The sequence below is a fragment of the Arachis ipaensis genome, chromosome B09 (genome assembly GCF_000816755.2).
Source record: "Arachis ipaensis cultivar K30076 chromosome B09, Araip1.1, whole genome shotgun sequence".
Taxonomy (NCBI): Eukaryota; Viridiplantae; Streptophyta; class Magnoliopsida; order Fabales; family Fabaceae; genus Arachis; species Arachis ipaensis.
Window position 1 is genome coordinate 116,943,555 of NC_029793.2, and position 16,209 is coordinate 116,959,763.

Here is a 16,209-nt window from a genome sequence, read left to right on the forward strand (position 1 = left end):
ACTTTGAGGGATTATTTTGATTATAAATAACTTTTTTTCATGTCAAGTGATGCTAGTGTCAAAATAAAAAAATTATATAAGAATTAATTTGATTAATTTTTCAAATTTCAGGGATGAAAATGATTTACGTATGGACTTTGAGGGATTATTTTGATTATAAATAACTTTTTTTCATGTCAAGTGATACATGGCGTGCTAGTGTCACTGACCTGACATGTCAACCAATCATCTTGTGACACGTGGCATTAACTTACCACGTCATCATCTAACTAATGAAAGGACCAATTTGACTGACGTTTTATCTTTAAAAGACTAACATGACTAAAAAAATTATTTGAGGTCAAATTTAAAAAATGAATGATATTTCAAAAACGAATTCAACTATTAACCCATAAGTTATTATTCAACTAAACTTTCAAAGCACCTCCAACATAAAATAACATTCTAAAAATAAAATCAACCTCTTTCTTCTTCTTCTTTTTCTTCCATAATTTGTATTATTCTTCTTTCTCCTTCCACCTTCTCTTTCTACTCCTCCTCCTTTCTTCTATCCCCTCCCCTTTCTTTTTTTTATGGCTCTTCTTGAGAAGCAAAAAAAGAAAAAATTTTAAAATTTTTGTGTAAAATTTTTGTGTTTTGTCAAAAAAACTTGATACTTTTTGTTTCACTTTATATATATTTCTTATTTTTCTTTTTGGGATGAAAAAAAAAACACTTAAATTGAATCATACTAAAATTTTAATTCATATATTTTGGTTCTAAATAAATTTTTATTTTCTAAGAATTTTCAAGAATTATTCTCATCGAACAAATTGGTCTCTTCATTGTTTTAAATTAAATTTTGATACGCGTATTAGACAAATAAATCCCAAACAAATTTTATTGTAAGACAATTATATCTCTAAAAAAATTACTATAAAACAAATTAGTCATTTTTCAAAATGATGGAAAGACTAATTTATTTGACAGAGTAATTTTTAAAAATTTTTAGAGACTAAAAATTTATTGAAAAACTTAAAATGATGATCCAAAATTCTTAAAAAACAAATGAGATGTTTAGAGAATAAAAAATGAAAAAACATAAAGAAAAACACACATATGAGAAGAAGAAAAAAATGTAGAACTTTTATATCTTTATTCAAAAATTTATATTTTTCTTGAAAAACTTTGATATTTTTATTTTCAAAAATTTATGTTTTTGTTATTTGAAAAAACAACAATTTCAAAAACAAAATAATAACTTTTTCATAAACTTAGTTGAAAGTTATTAAAAAAAATTTAGTCACTCAACATTTTTCAATCATTTGTATATTAAAAAAACAGAAAATTTTCTAAATTAAAAAAAAAATATTTTAAAATTTAATTAAAAATTTTATAAAATTATAGAGACTAATAGAATAATTAAACCTTAAAAATATACGTGAAAAGAATCAAGTTGTTGTCATGTACTGAGAAGACTAAAGTGAAGTCAGACCAAACAGTAAAATTAGTCTTTCACTTTTTTTCCCCTTTCGGGAAATTGGGTTGAACGAACCAAGTTACTTAAGGAACCATAGAATAAAGTAAACTTGATAAGAAATGAGAGAAAGTGGTAAGAGATAACGAAGAATAAAAAATGATAAATATATTCGAGACTTTGGCCATAAAATTTTTGGATTATCTATTCACTACGTATTGTTGTAATATTAAACACATAAATTAAATTACTTAGAACATATCTAACAATTTCAATCCATAAACAAAAATACTATTCATTATTAAAATTAGTCATTAAAATCAATTATTAATATATTTATGTATAAATATATGTAGTTTAATTTATTTTTAATGTGTATTTATATTCTAATATATATTTTATATTGATAGTTGATTTTGGTGTACACATAACTTAATCGATAAAAGAATTAATAATTGGATTACGAAAGTAATTGCAAAACATGTAACCGAACAAATTAAATGACATGGATAAGATAATTTAATGATCAAATGCTAATAAGTGTCTACTAGTTAAATTGTAGATTTCTTTTTTCTTTTTCTTGACCAAAAATTATTTTATTGTTAAGAGGGCAAGTCCGTAGTTCTATGCTTTTAACAATTATTCACAACAATAAACTTTTTCTACTTTCTAGTACCGTAAGATGGGCTTTTAGTTTTGTTGGTAATATTTTTGGAAGCAAGTTTTGTTGGTCATGTAAATGGGCTGGGGAAGATTGACAGGGCTGCTGAAATGACTTGTCGGGTTTGTATGAATCCTGCCCATTTGATTTTAACTCACCAAGCTTCATAAATTTTCATGATATTAATTATTTGGTTCGATTAAACATTAAGAAATCCAGGACGCAAACCACAAAAAAGAAAAAAAAAAGAGATAGAAGAATAAATGCTCAAACCAAAAAGGTAAACCCATTCGAAATAATTAATGTCTAAAAAGTAAAAAGAGTTTTTTTATTATGAAAAAAATTTTTCTCTCTATATGGGTTTTCCTGTATGGCCACTGCCTCATAAAGTTTTTTCCATAGGGTAATGTTTTTCTATCGTGATTTGAATTACTCAAAGTCACCATTTATTTGTTTCGCCTAAGTGCTCATAGTGATGCCTTCGTACTGATAGTATTCGGCTTGTTCTGCAATGGAGACAATCATAGCTCAACAAAGTATTCACAAGCAACATTAGCCAATAACACTTGAAGATGAGGAAGAAACTCTTATTGTGTATGATGAACATGATATACAAGAAAGGGTTCACAAGTGTTATCATATTTTAGTTGGCAAGCTCATTACCGACAAACCTATCAATACCAATTGGATACATAGTGCCATATCTAACATATGCAAGCAACCAGCTGGATTCCAGAACAAAGAAATACAACCAAAGGCAATATTAGTTCTTTTTTACTAGAGAGCAGGATATGAACCAGGCCCTTACCGGCAGTCCATGGCTATTCCACAATTCTTGGCTACTTCTCCAACGTTGGAAAAGAAATACACCATCGACACAACTAAACCTTTTACAAGCGAAGGTGAAACTGCAATTATGGAACCAACCTAAACATTGCAAAACGATTACGTTAGGGAGGAAAATTGTAAATTGCAAAACGATTATTGGTTTTGGGTATTGAGGAATTGTAAAATTTTGATGGTTTAGGGTTACTCTAGATCGAGTTATAGTTGGGTTCCGTCCAATTGTCTTGTGGATAAAGGTAAGAAACTATTATCCTCTTTGAATTTTCCAATTATATGAAATTAGGGTATTGAAATTGTGTATGTGTATGAAATTATATGAAAGTAGGTTGAATATATGTGAAGTTGATGTCAATTTGAAGAAGTGGTGTGTTTGGGAGTAACTTTGGTGGCTAGACTAGCTGAATTGGTGACATTGGAACTTGAAGGTTAGTGTGACAAGAGATTTTGTGGCTTGGGGAGAAATCAGCCAAGGTATAGTTTTGGTTTCCTGTAGTTAATTTATAATGTTATGTGAAAACTTAGGCTAGTTGCCATAAGATAGGCCTGAATGCTATGAATTGTGGATATAGTGTATTAAATATGAATAAATGTGTTGTTGATATTGATTGATGAAGTTGGTGAAATTGTATGTGAAAATAGTTTGAAGGAATTGATGAATTTATGTGTTAGAAAAATTGAGAACCGGATAATGAGTATGTGATAGTGAGTAGGAGTAATTGGCATTGATTTAGTTGTGGTTCAGTTGGTTTTGAGTTGAGAATTTTGGAAAACTAGAGGATTTGAACTTTTGGTAAAAAAATAAAATTTTGACTAAATTTGGCGGGTCATAACTTGGCTTCTGAACTCTCAAATCTTGTGAAACTTGTCTTGAATAAAAATTGGATTCGTGAAATTTATGACGTTTGAAGAACGGACTAAAAATGATTTGTAACGAAAAAGTTATCCGTGTTTGAAGTTTGGTGTAAAAAACTAATTTCTGCAACTTAACACCTTTTTCTGAAAATTTGAGAACATGCGTACGCAGACAATGCGTGCATACGCGAGTTTGGGCCTCTGCCAGTACTCATGCGCACGCAACATTGGCATGCATATGCGAAATTGCTTCATTTACACTCACGCGTATATGACTGATGGCTTGCGTACGCGGGGACCCATTTCTGCCCCATGAAATCGCGTACGCGACAATGCGATTTTAACACTCATGCGTACGCAGAAATGAACATGTGTACGCTTGACCGGTCAAATCTCTATTCAATCGTCACCCTCACAAAAGCGTGGCCATGGGCCTTTTTTCTTGTAGTAACCCCTGTTTTCTAAAAGTTGTATTTTTGAGATTTTAACTTATCCTCTAGCTTTTCAAACCTCTGTAAAACCTGTTTAAGGTCCGATAGCTAGTTTTTAGGCTTTGGAATAAGGGTAAATATGTTGAATAAGTTAGGTTGATATTGAGAAAGATTTGCAAAGTGGATAATTGAGTTAATGAGGCATTGGTAATGCTGAAAGAGATGTGATTGATAAAGATGATGATAATACTGATGAATTGTGATTGTATGAGATATGAATTGATTGTGATGATGACATTGATAAATAATGAATTAAAGATCCATTTAGCATATACATTCAAATTATCTGAGACACGAGTTTTCCTAGGTAGATGCAGTTGCTTGCTACCACTTATTCCAGATTGAGACTCGATACTTTGTTGACTCTCCGTTGCAAGATGTGACCAGGGACTTTAACTCCCCGGATTCCCCCATTGACATGATAATTGATTGATGATGTATATATGCATAGACTTTTAGAGATGCGCACATGCAGAGACTGTTCAGCATTTGCTACCTGACATGTTGGGTTTGGCTGGATAATTGACAGATGAGACTCATCGGCCATAGGATAGGCATGCATCATATGCATACTACAAAAAAAAGTGTATAAAATGGCATTAACATTATGGCACTTTTATAAAATTGCCGTAATATTCATTAATTAGGGCAGTTTGTGTGACCGCCTTAATTCATCTCTTTTACAATGGCGACTATTGGTAATTCCGGCGGTTTCAAACCGCCCTATAATCATCATACTATTAAAAAGAAAAACTAAATCCCAAAGTCTCAGATCTAAAATTCCATCCAAACACGTGAAGTTCCAGGTTTGCTCTCGCAGAAACGCCATTTTTGCTCCTTAGAGCTTCTCCTCCCCCGTCAAGATTTTCTCCAGATCTGTGAGCTTCTCCTCCTCCGTCAAGATTTTCTCCAAATCTGCGAGCTTCTCTTCCTTCTTCGACCTTTTGTTCTGCTAGCTTCTCCTCATCCATTAACGTGCATTTTCCTCCACGATCTGTTTCTCAGTTTGCGTTCTAACTTCTCACTTCTAGATCTGTAACTAAATTCACATCCTCTGGTTCTAATTACTTCAATGATTGTTATATGCTAATTGTTCTAATTACATTCACTCTTAATTATTGTTTTTAGCATTTCGCCTTTAATGCGGCTTTGATAATTGGCTCGATGCTCCTTATCGCTTATTTCTTCCTCGTAGTTTCATGGAAGTTCTATTTTGGTTCATTTCTTGTAATGTGTTGTTATCAAATTACCAAATTTAGGGTTTTTCTTTTCTCAATTTTGGTTTTGGTTCCATCCAATTTTGATTTGGTCCACTTCCTGTAATTTTTAATTTTGTGATTGTGCCACTGCTTTAATTTTGGCTTTTAATTTTTTATTTTTTTTGCTCATGCAGAAGTACATAAAGCAGAACACTGACGTGACTCTCTGTGCACTCGAGATGGGTATCAATTTTCTTCACTTCTCTACTTTCTTTTGTTCGTGCACCTTATTACCTCATTACTTCCTTTTCTGTTAGGTTCCATCAAGAAAATAAACGGTTTTTGAAGTTTGATCTATGACATTTTATTATTTTTAATTTATGATTTTATTAACAAAGGATATCAGAGCTTTTCTTTGTATATTAATGTAGGGAGTGAGTAAGTTCTAATAATAAAAGAGGTTTAGATTGTGACTTAATTTGTTGGAAAAATGAATGAAAACCATATTTGTATATATATATATATAGGTTTAAAATTTGATTATGAAATTGATAATTCATATTGCTTTGTACCCAGGGAAGCAACCATATCAAGAATCTGCAGGTATATATAATTAGGTGCTATATGGCTTAGCTTGTATATTGCATGTTAAAAAGGTAATTAAAAAGCTTTGATAGTAGTTGTTATTGTCTACTACTAATATACATCAAAAGCTAATTAAAAAGCAATGATGGTTGTGAAAGATTTGGAGAATATATTATTAAGATTTCATTCCTACGAAAATATACTGAAGTATCTGATTTGTTTAATAAATTGAGTTTGCAAATTTTAAGGCTGGAGTGGTTAGCCTTTTTGGTCTATATTCTCAGCAAAGGGAGCCAGATTGAGCCAAAACCAGGTACTAATTATTAGTATTTTAAGGTTTGTACTATTTGTTGATGGAAATTGCGAGAGAAAGTTAGTAAAATGGATTATTTATTTTATTATTAATGTTAGTTCTTTTTCTTTTGTTGTATTGATTGGTTAGGAAGAGTGGTGTTAGGGGATCTTAATCAAAGTAAATAGGGCCTTTTGTTGCTGAGTGAAAGTTGGAAAAAGCAAAGATTTTTTTTGTTATTTTTTTTAAAACTATTGGCCTTTTGTCATGAAAACAAAAATTCAATCCATATTTGAAGATCATTTCATTGTCTTGCATGTTTCTTCTTAGCTATTGTATTTTGTCAGAAACTGAAAGTATAGATTAATCCATAGAAAAAATTGTGTTCATATCTAGACACTTGCTTGGTTTAGAGCTTCTTTCTTCGATTCTATTTGATCAGGAGTAAGCATTGCAGATTGTATTTTGTTCATATTTAGAATTTTGAAGACTTTACAGGAGAATTCTTCCACTACCTTAATCTCATTGCAGACACATTAAATGGCTTGGAGGATCGTGATGGTAAGTTGGAGACTATATAAGAGTGCAAGAAATCGTATTATTTTTTGCCACATAAAAACTCATACTTTTGATTATATCTCAACTTGCCTGTTTCTTATGTTGGACTTCTTGTTTAATAGCTATTGCGAGAATCGGGACAAGATGCTTATCAGCTGTCAGTGTGCATGATAATACTCTGGAGAATGTCGAGACGTTAGATGATGCACAGACTAAGTTTGATGATATCCTTGATTCTCCTTCTATTGATGTAGCTTGTGAGAAGATCAAAAGCCTTGTGAAGTGTCCTCTTACTACAATAAATTGAATGCAGAATTTAGTAAACCAAAGCTAGGACTATTCAGTTTACAATTTGAATGCAGAATCTCAAAGACAGCTTTGATTTTAGATGAAGTGTACTCACTCTGCTGCAGCAAAAAACATCTCTTCTTCCTTTTGATTTTCCTTTTCTGCACTTGTACTTTTATGTGGTCAGATTATAAAATTTTCCTTTTCTGCACTTGTACTTTTATGTGGTAGGATCATGGGATTGGATTCATCACTCATTCATGGTGGACTTTAGTACCTTGCGGCCAGTTCTACTACTACTACTTTCTGCACTGTCAAAAAATATTAAAGAATAAAATTGTAAGTTTTATTTATTTTTATATTTAATTATTTATGTATTTTTTTCAAATGAATTATTATGTCTGAAACATTTTTGCATTTGTAACCTGGACAAGTTTCCAAGCAAGTGCACAGTAGGTAGTCTTTGGTTTTTACTTATAATAAGATGTTAGAGTGAGAGAGAAACGGTTTAAGTGTTGAATTGTGAATAAAATAATTTTATTTTTTTAATCCCTTTCCAATAAGAATAACTCAGGAGACACAAGTAGTTATTACTAGTTTAGTTATAAGAGTTAATAAGAATAAATGATTGATAGCGGACAAATTTAATTTTGTTGTATTTGTAAGATGACCAAGACAATACACATATATAAAATCGGAATTGCTTAGTATGTTATCTTGAAAATAATTATTGCATATATAAAGGGATAGATGAATGGTGAAGAGATACAAAAGTGAGTTTAAGAGGCGGTTGTATGAGTAGACTTTCATTTTCTTATCCCAATCAGGATAGATATATAATTAAGCACATGGAGTTGGGAAACAAACAACAATGGTGATTGTTTATGGTAATGTATGTGTGTTGGGCCCACGCATGCAGTAATATGTAGTCCTTGATATCTATGGCTTTGGAAGCTTTAAAACCAACAGGTAATATGTAATTTTAGAAGTGCATCCATTAGACTTCATTAATGGAAGATATTGAAAGCACCCTATGCTTGTTTTCAATTCTTTGTAACTCATTTTCAGCCTATCATGCTCTGCAGCTTTGAGCAGTTTTGCATTAGTTTCTTTGTAACTCATTTTCAGCCTATCTATGGCTTACTCATGAAGAGGTAATATTTTTGGCTTAGATTATGACACCCTACTGGTCTGAAACTAATTTGAAACAAGCTAATATATTATGCAAAATTGAAAGACCTAAGTACAATGAAACTTCAGGGAAGCAGCAAGGAACTTTGAGTTCCTATTGTGACAATGGAAAAAGAAATAAAACAAAATCAGTCAGGGTGCCTCCAAAGGAAGGTTAACATGCTAAAAATCTTGCCACAGAGAGGAGATGAAGGTACAAAGAGTTGGTATTTCTTTGGTACTTGTTTATTCATCATAGACCTATTATGACATTTTTAACATGTTCACCAGATGCAAACAGAAGTGAATCATATAAGCAGAACAGAGTTCTTGCTTAAGGTATGCTGGGAGCAGAAGCCAGGTGGGTTTTCAAGGTTCATGGAAGCTATAAATTCATTTTGATTTCAGGTGAAAAATGCCAATATGACCACAATTGACGGAAAGGCTCAGATCATTCTAACAGTTGAGGTAAATATGTAATGTTTTATATGTTATGTTTTAAGTTACAGCTAATACACTAAGTTTAAAATAGATCCTTAATAACTAATTCCACCTTAAAGTCTATTTAACTTGTGTTAGTGTTCTGTTTTTGGCATATTTCATGTCTCTTTATAATCTCATGATTGCATCAGTAATGGATTGAGGGCATATAAAAGGAAGGGTGGAAGACAAGCACATTCAAGATGTCTCAGCTCACAAAATATTAGTTAGTTATACAAACCCGAATGATGATAATTAGGGTACTATTGTGGGGTGTCGTGCCGCAAACCACCTGGGCAATTTGTATATCTGAATTTTTCTTCTGTATTAAATTTATATATATATATTTTTTATTGGGATGCTGTAAGCCATTACAATGTACTTCTGATTGTATTCTTGGCCTTGCTAAGATAGTGGTTCAATTCAAGTCACTCAATCATGCATTATCATTATTCAAAACCCGCCGTTTTAACCCAGGGAATTGTGGCGGTTTTCAGAAAACCGCCGTAATAACCCGAATGGCGCCCAGAATTACGTCGCTTTACGAAACCGCCATTATTGGTAATAATGGCGGTTCAAACCGCCGTAAATACCCAAAAAAACCGCCGTTTTTACCAGAATTTTTTGTAGTGGCATTTGTATATTTTGTTTGAGTTTGCATTTGTTTTGGCTTGCCTAACTGCTTAACTGTAATTAACTGCTACCTGATCTAATTGTTGTAACTGCTATTTATACCTATGCTTTCCTTGTCTATTTTGCCTGTATTTATTTTCGAGAGATCTTTCTGGTGGGTGAAGGAGGCGCTGAGGGTTGTTCCACCTGGTGGTCTGCAGGATTGCTGAGAAAGGAAACGTAGAGTTAGAATAGAACACCTTAGATATAGTCACCATGAATTCAGTTGAGTGAAAACTTTAGTGTATGATTATGGGTTGTCGGAGTTTTTGAATGCCTTTGGCTTTTCGGGAGATTATTTATTATCTATATGGGCACATTTACCATACTGAGAATCCTTGGTTCTCATTCCATATATATATTTTTTTTGAAAGAAAAGGCTCAACACATGAAGTGGAGCAAACAACCGACAGAACCATGAACAACAACAATACCAAACAACTCATATGTCATCTCCGGCATAGCCATTAACAACATGACTTAAGAACCACACCAGTCCTTAGCAGAACAGAATGATCTAGCAACACAATCAGCTACGTCTGTTGTCTTGTTCTCGAATATAGCATCGTTTCTACATAACCATATATTCCATAAATTTGAGAAGAACCCAATTTGCCAACACTTACACAGCTCTGTTGTAAATGGCATAGTCCGCCAGCTCTCAAAGTGGTCTTTTAAGGTGCCTGGTATAGTCCACTCTCGTCCAAACTCCTTGATCTATGCGCACCACACCTGCCAAGAGTACTCATAAGTAGCAAATAAGTGTAGCACAGTTTCAACATCCTTCTTACATAAGACGCACATGTTATCATTCCTTTCGATGATCCCTAGCCGACTTAGTCTCTCCTTTGTATTACCTGGCCTACTAATACAAACCAGGTGAACAACTCTACTTTTGGCCAGACCAGACGTTGTGTTCATATGCAGGACGTGAGACACGACATTTAGCGTGCTGGAGAGTCTTGGGACGCGAAGATCTACTTTTGGGATATTTTATATTTAGTGTTTTGTATATGTATATAAGTAGTATTCTCCATCTTGTATATAACTTATATTTTGTCCCTCTTAGAGGTTGAAACCGGAGAAACAGGACTTGTATTTTGTCTTTTGGAAAACACTTTAGGATTGTATAAATGTATAACTATACTCTGGCCGGTCTTTTTGGGACATTATGTGTTATCTATACGGGCACCTCTACCATACTGAGAACCCTCGGTTCTCATTCCATACATATATTGTTATTTTCAGATGTAGGACATGAGACACCACGTTGAGCATGCTGGAGACTCTTGGGATGCGAAGATCTACTTTTGGGATATTTTGTATTTAGTGTTTTGTATATGTATATAATTAGTATTCTCCATCTTGTGCATAACTTATATTTTGTCCCTCTTAGAGGTTGAAACCAGAGAAACATGACTTATATTTTGTCTTTTGGAAAACACTTTAGGGTTGTATATATGTATAATTATACTCTAGCCAGTCTTTGCTTCGCAGGTCGAGTCTGGAGCTTACTATTTGTATCTTTGGTACTTTATATCATATGTATATTATTCTTTCATACACTGTTATCTGTTTCTTCTATGCTTAACCATTTTGAGTGTGATGCGAGTTTTGTGTTCTGTTTTGCTTAACTTTTCTTCAAGACTCCTAGTTAAAACTTCTTTTCGTATATGCCTATGTACGCATTTTACTCTTAGAGGTCATAATACTCCACCATCTCTGATTTACAAATTTAAGCGTAAAGCTCTGTGTGGTAAACTGTTATATTGGAAAGTAGTGAGAGGGCATAAAAAAGAGAGAAAAGATAGGATTAGGCATTAGGAGAGAATCAGGTCATACAAATACCTGATGCTTTTGTCACTTAGTCCTTTTAATATATAATACAAGCAAATAGTGGAAAATTGGATGATATCTCACTGATATCACGACATCTCCCTTGTCTTTTTACTAACGTTTCATTCTTCTACTTAATCTAGATGTTAGGTTCTTACAACTGGTATCAGAGCACCGATCTTGGAGCTCTATGGTAGGGTCCAAAATAATGGATGCTAAATGGGTGGTTGGTACTTGCCAAAAAATTGACCTTCCAAAATTTCTGGTGAAAATGTAAGTGGGTGGATAGCATGGGCAGAGTACTACTTCCAAGTAGCTCGCGAACAGAACAGGGATCAGGTGTATTTGGCACTGGAGGCTATAGATGGGGAGGCTGGGGTATGGTCTCAATGGTGGGAAGATTGGACTCTATTTCTGACTTGGACAATATTCCGATTAGATTTGTTTTGTCACTTTCCATATAACAAAGTCTAGAAAACATCGAGTCAAATACATCAAGAGATGACACAAGTGGTAGGTCGCCATTGTCTGAGCTCAACTTTGAATAAGGTCACAATAAAGGTGAACGTTATGGAAGAAAGGGGTGAAAGGGAAGAAACGATGGAGGAAATGATAATCCCATCGTTAGTACCACCTGAATTTTCGACGACACATTCTGTAGCCTATGATGGGGTCGTTGCACATTCTGAAGCCGATGACGGGGTCGCTATAAGAAAGAGCTGCGATACACAACAATTCCTAAGCGGTTGTGTTAAAGAAAGAAAACCAAAAGTAGCAACTGAGGTTGAGGAGCCATTTGCAGCATCCTCCATGATGTTGGAGGAGAATGATAGAGGTCGAAGAAGAGATATTCCCGAGGTGGACGGTTACGTCATAGGCAACATAAAAGGGAACAGATTTGGCCTACATCCATCGCCAGACCCACCGAACCTTAGGGTTGTGGTAGCGGTGGCAGTAATACAACCGCCGCCTTTGAAAACACCAGAATAGAATTCACTAGTAGAAATATAGAAGACACAACCTGTTGTTGAGCTTGGGGCCTTTGGGGGTTGAGCCAGTTCCTATCACTATCTGACTTGCTACCAACAACACCATAACCTCGAACAGAAGACGCTAAAGCCATCTGGTAAGGCAAGAAGTTACTGAGGCATTTGTTTCAAGTGGTTGTGCAGAAGAGGAAGTGATTATTAAAGCAAAATAGAAAATTGGTAGGATTTGGCATGTATTGGGTCTGTTTGTAACCTAATGGGCCAAGTCTAAAGTTGTGAGAAACTACTCATACACTTTTTTGAAGAAACTGCACTAATTGTGGGTTAGAACATTAGGTTAATTGTAATAAGAAGATGCAATCTAACTTTTGAAAACCCCCTCAAGCAACTTAAAGATGTAAATTTTAAGTTAGCTGTTACAATTACTAGGAAAAGTCCAAATTAGTTTGCCTTTACTATACATCAATATTGCTACCTTTGGCCAAGAGAAAAGTTTGTCTAGTTACAATTAGTTATATTCTAATTAGTATTTACAATTTACTCAAAGAGACAACTCACCCATTCAATTTTCATATCTCCTATATGAGAGCCAACCTAGATATTTGTTGATATCAGACTCACTTGAGAAAATGCCACATCTATTTGATAAACTGCTGCTATGAAAAAAGGGGACATTATTAATTCTTTCGGGGATGCTACTGATGTTTAGGATTTATTTCCTAAACTTTCTTATCTACTTTAATTTTAGGAATATGTGGCAGCAATAGTGCAGCATAGAGATGGACCAAAATTTAGAAGAACACCTTTCTGTCTCATGCCTAAGGGCATCCAAATAACAAATGCCACCATCTCTAATTTATGGTTAACTAAGAAAGTTCATGATAGAGTAAATAATGAGGTAAAAAATAAGGAATACCTTGTAGAAGCAATTTGAAATGAATTAGATAAGTACCTAACTAGCAATCAGTCAAGCTTCAAAACTTATTTTGGAAAAACAATGATAAATACCTCTGAAAATTCTCAACAAAGAAGGCTACATTCACTGCAGGTTGCAATCTATATTGTTGAAGTGGGGAAAAAAGGATGTTTGTGGCAATTCTATCATCAGAAGTACACTTTTTTATTCTTGTATTGTAGAGGTTGGAATTTAGGGTAACACCAATCTTTTAATGAGTGGTTTAGTGATTATTAAGAATGTACAGTTGATCAGGCTTTTATGCACAATAAGTAAGATAGTTATAGGCTGCAGTTTTTCAAGAATCAAGACTAGCCAATTGCTGATTTTAGATCAATTCCTCGGAATCTAGGAGGATATAATAGGAATGAGAAGCTATATCATTTAGCTAAGGAGTATGGCTTAATATTAATAACTTTCCCACTTGCTATAAAGATGACATCAAGCACTGGGTTCCTGACATTAAGGACCTCCATGCTTATGATAAATTCTTAGAACGGGTGTTTGTTCTTCAAGAAATGGGACCTGGGTGGACATGATTGTGCTGCGAGCATATTATTTTGCAAGGGCTTGGAGGCAGCATATTATGTTTTAGGAATGTTATTTAGTTTCTTTTTCATTATCTTAAGGACAAGGAGATTCTTTAGGGGGAGTATTGTTACATACCAAGTTTATTAGACATTAGTGACCTAATTGTGATTGAGTGAATATAGCCTAAGGTGAATTTTGTAACTAACTTGCCTAGAGAGAGAGAGAGAGGGAGGATTAGACATTAGGAGAGAATCAGGTCTCTCAAATACCTGATGCTTTGTCGCTCAGTCCTTTTACTACATAATACAAGCTAATATTAAAAAATTAGATGATATCTCACTAATATCACTACATCTCCCTTATCTGTCTACTATTGCTTCATTCTTCTACTTAATCTAGATGTCAGGTTCTTACACAGCACTTGAGATTTCGCACTTATTTTTTGCCGATGATAACATTTTTTTTATTAAAGCCACTGACCAAAATATTGTAGCTATAAAAGAGCTACTTAGTTCCTATCAATCAACTTTAGGCCAGCGAATTAACTTGAATAAGTCAAAAATTTTTTTTGCCAAAATGTAACTCCTACTAAACAAACTCTTATCCAAAATCGGTTAAATATTAATGCAGTAAAACATCACACTAAATACCTAGGAATTCCTACTTTAGTTGGAAAGTCCAAATAGGATTTTTGAATTTGTTGAAGACAAAGTTTAGAAGAAGTTGAAAGGTTGGAAAGATGGAACTTTATCGAAGGTTAGTAAAGAGGTTTTGATAAAAATTGGTAGCACAAGCACTTCCATCCTACATTATGGGTTGTTTCCAATTACCAAAATCTTATACAACCATTTGAAAAATCTGATTAGCATGTTTTACTTGGGGAGTCCTAATGGAGAGCGAAAAATACATTGGGTGCCCTGGAGCAAAATGAGTAAAGCTAAGGAGAATGGTGGACTGAGATTAGTGAAGTAGCCTGAATCATTGTAGTGCGAACTTTGAAGGCGAAGTACTACCGACAAATATAGTTTAATAGGTCTGACATTGGGTACAATCCTAGTTATAGAGGAGCATATGGGGAGCGAAGTGGGTGTTGGACCTAAGAGGATTATGGTAGATTGGAACAGGGACAACTACAAGAATCTGGGGTGCCTTATTGCTTCCTAACCAAAATAATTTCAAATTATGGAGTCCCATAAACACTTTACACTAGCACGCCACGATAGATACCCTAATTGATTCAGTCACTTGAACATGGAAACGACAACTGATCCAAAATACATTCTTACCATTTAAAGCAATACAAATTCTAGCTCTACCAATTGATATTCGGAGTCAACCAGATAAATTTTATTGAAAACATACAATGAATGGAGAGTACCAATTCAAGAGTGTGTACCATATAATTAGGCCACAGTGCAATCAAGAAGCCCAAACTTGCAAAGGTGTATGTCAAGAGACAGCATTCTAGAAGATGTTTTGAAAGCTTAGAGCATCTCCACACATTTCAATTTTTCATGGAGATTGCTCTACCATTCACTGCTCACTAAGGTCAATCTGAACAAGAGAGGGGTCAATTGCATCACATTGTGTCCTAGGTGTTAGAAAAGCGAAGAATCTAAAAAACACTTGTTTAGGGATTATACTTTGACTAGAACCTTCTGGTTTTGTTCTTTGTTCACATTATGCACAAAAGCAGCAACCACAATAATACTAGACCAATAAATTTTATTCAATTTGCAACAAATTCATAAAGAAAGAAGAGCATTGTTCTTAATTGGTCTCCATAGCATTTGGTTTCAAGGTGAACGTCGACGCCACATTTAGACAAGGGAGCAAATTTGGAGTTGGCACCATCATTAGGGATCACGACAGTATCGTTGCGGCAGCGACAATTCTGCAGATCCCGGTGCACAACGCGAAAACTTGTGCTTGTATTTTGGGGTTTGATTTTACTCTACACAGTAGTTTTTGTAATATAGTAGTGGAGAGTGGAGACAACTAGTATCATTGTTGCTAATGCAATACGGGCCACACACACTCAAAAAGACATGTTTGGACTTTTAATTTCTAATTGTAATGTTATTTTACAATGTTTTACATCTTACCACAGTTTTTATGTCAAGAGAAATGCTAATATGGTGGCACATACTCTAGTTTATTTAGCTCTCACAAGACAAAATACTATGTGGCTAGAAGAAACACCATCAGATATTAGTAATCAGGTTGCTTATGGATATTTTGGATATCCCACTTTAAAAATATACAACTATTTTTCTCAAAAAAAAAAGTTTTTTTATTATGAAAACTTATTTGAAAATTCTTTTTTTTTTTTTTAATTATGAAATGGC

The 16,209-nt window shown here is 33.9% G+C and overlaps 1 long non-coding RNA gene across 32 annotated transcripts; it reads left to right on the forward strand.

Annotated features, from left to right (window-relative positions):
* LOC107618373 lies at positions 4,950–9,329 on the forward strand. Of its 32 annotated transcripts, none has more exons than XR_002354680.1 (8): positions 4,950–5,748; positions 6,082–6,943; positions 7,063–7,335; positions 7,460–7,567; positions 8,314–8,382; positions 8,489–8,612; positions 8,690–8,866; positions 9,031–9,329. It is a non-coding gene; the product is annotated as an uncharacterized LOC107618373 (long non-coding RNA). The 32 variants fall into 32 exon arrangements; XR_002354694.1 differs by having other exon boundaries at positions 4,951–5,748; positions 6,082–6,108; positions 6,324–6,403; ... (1 more) ...; positions 7,063–7,567; positions 8,297–8,612; XR_002354676.1 differs by having other exon boundaries at positions 4,951–5,341; positions 5,700–5,748; positions 6,082–6,108; ... (1 more) ...; positions 7,063–7,567; positions 8,297–8,612.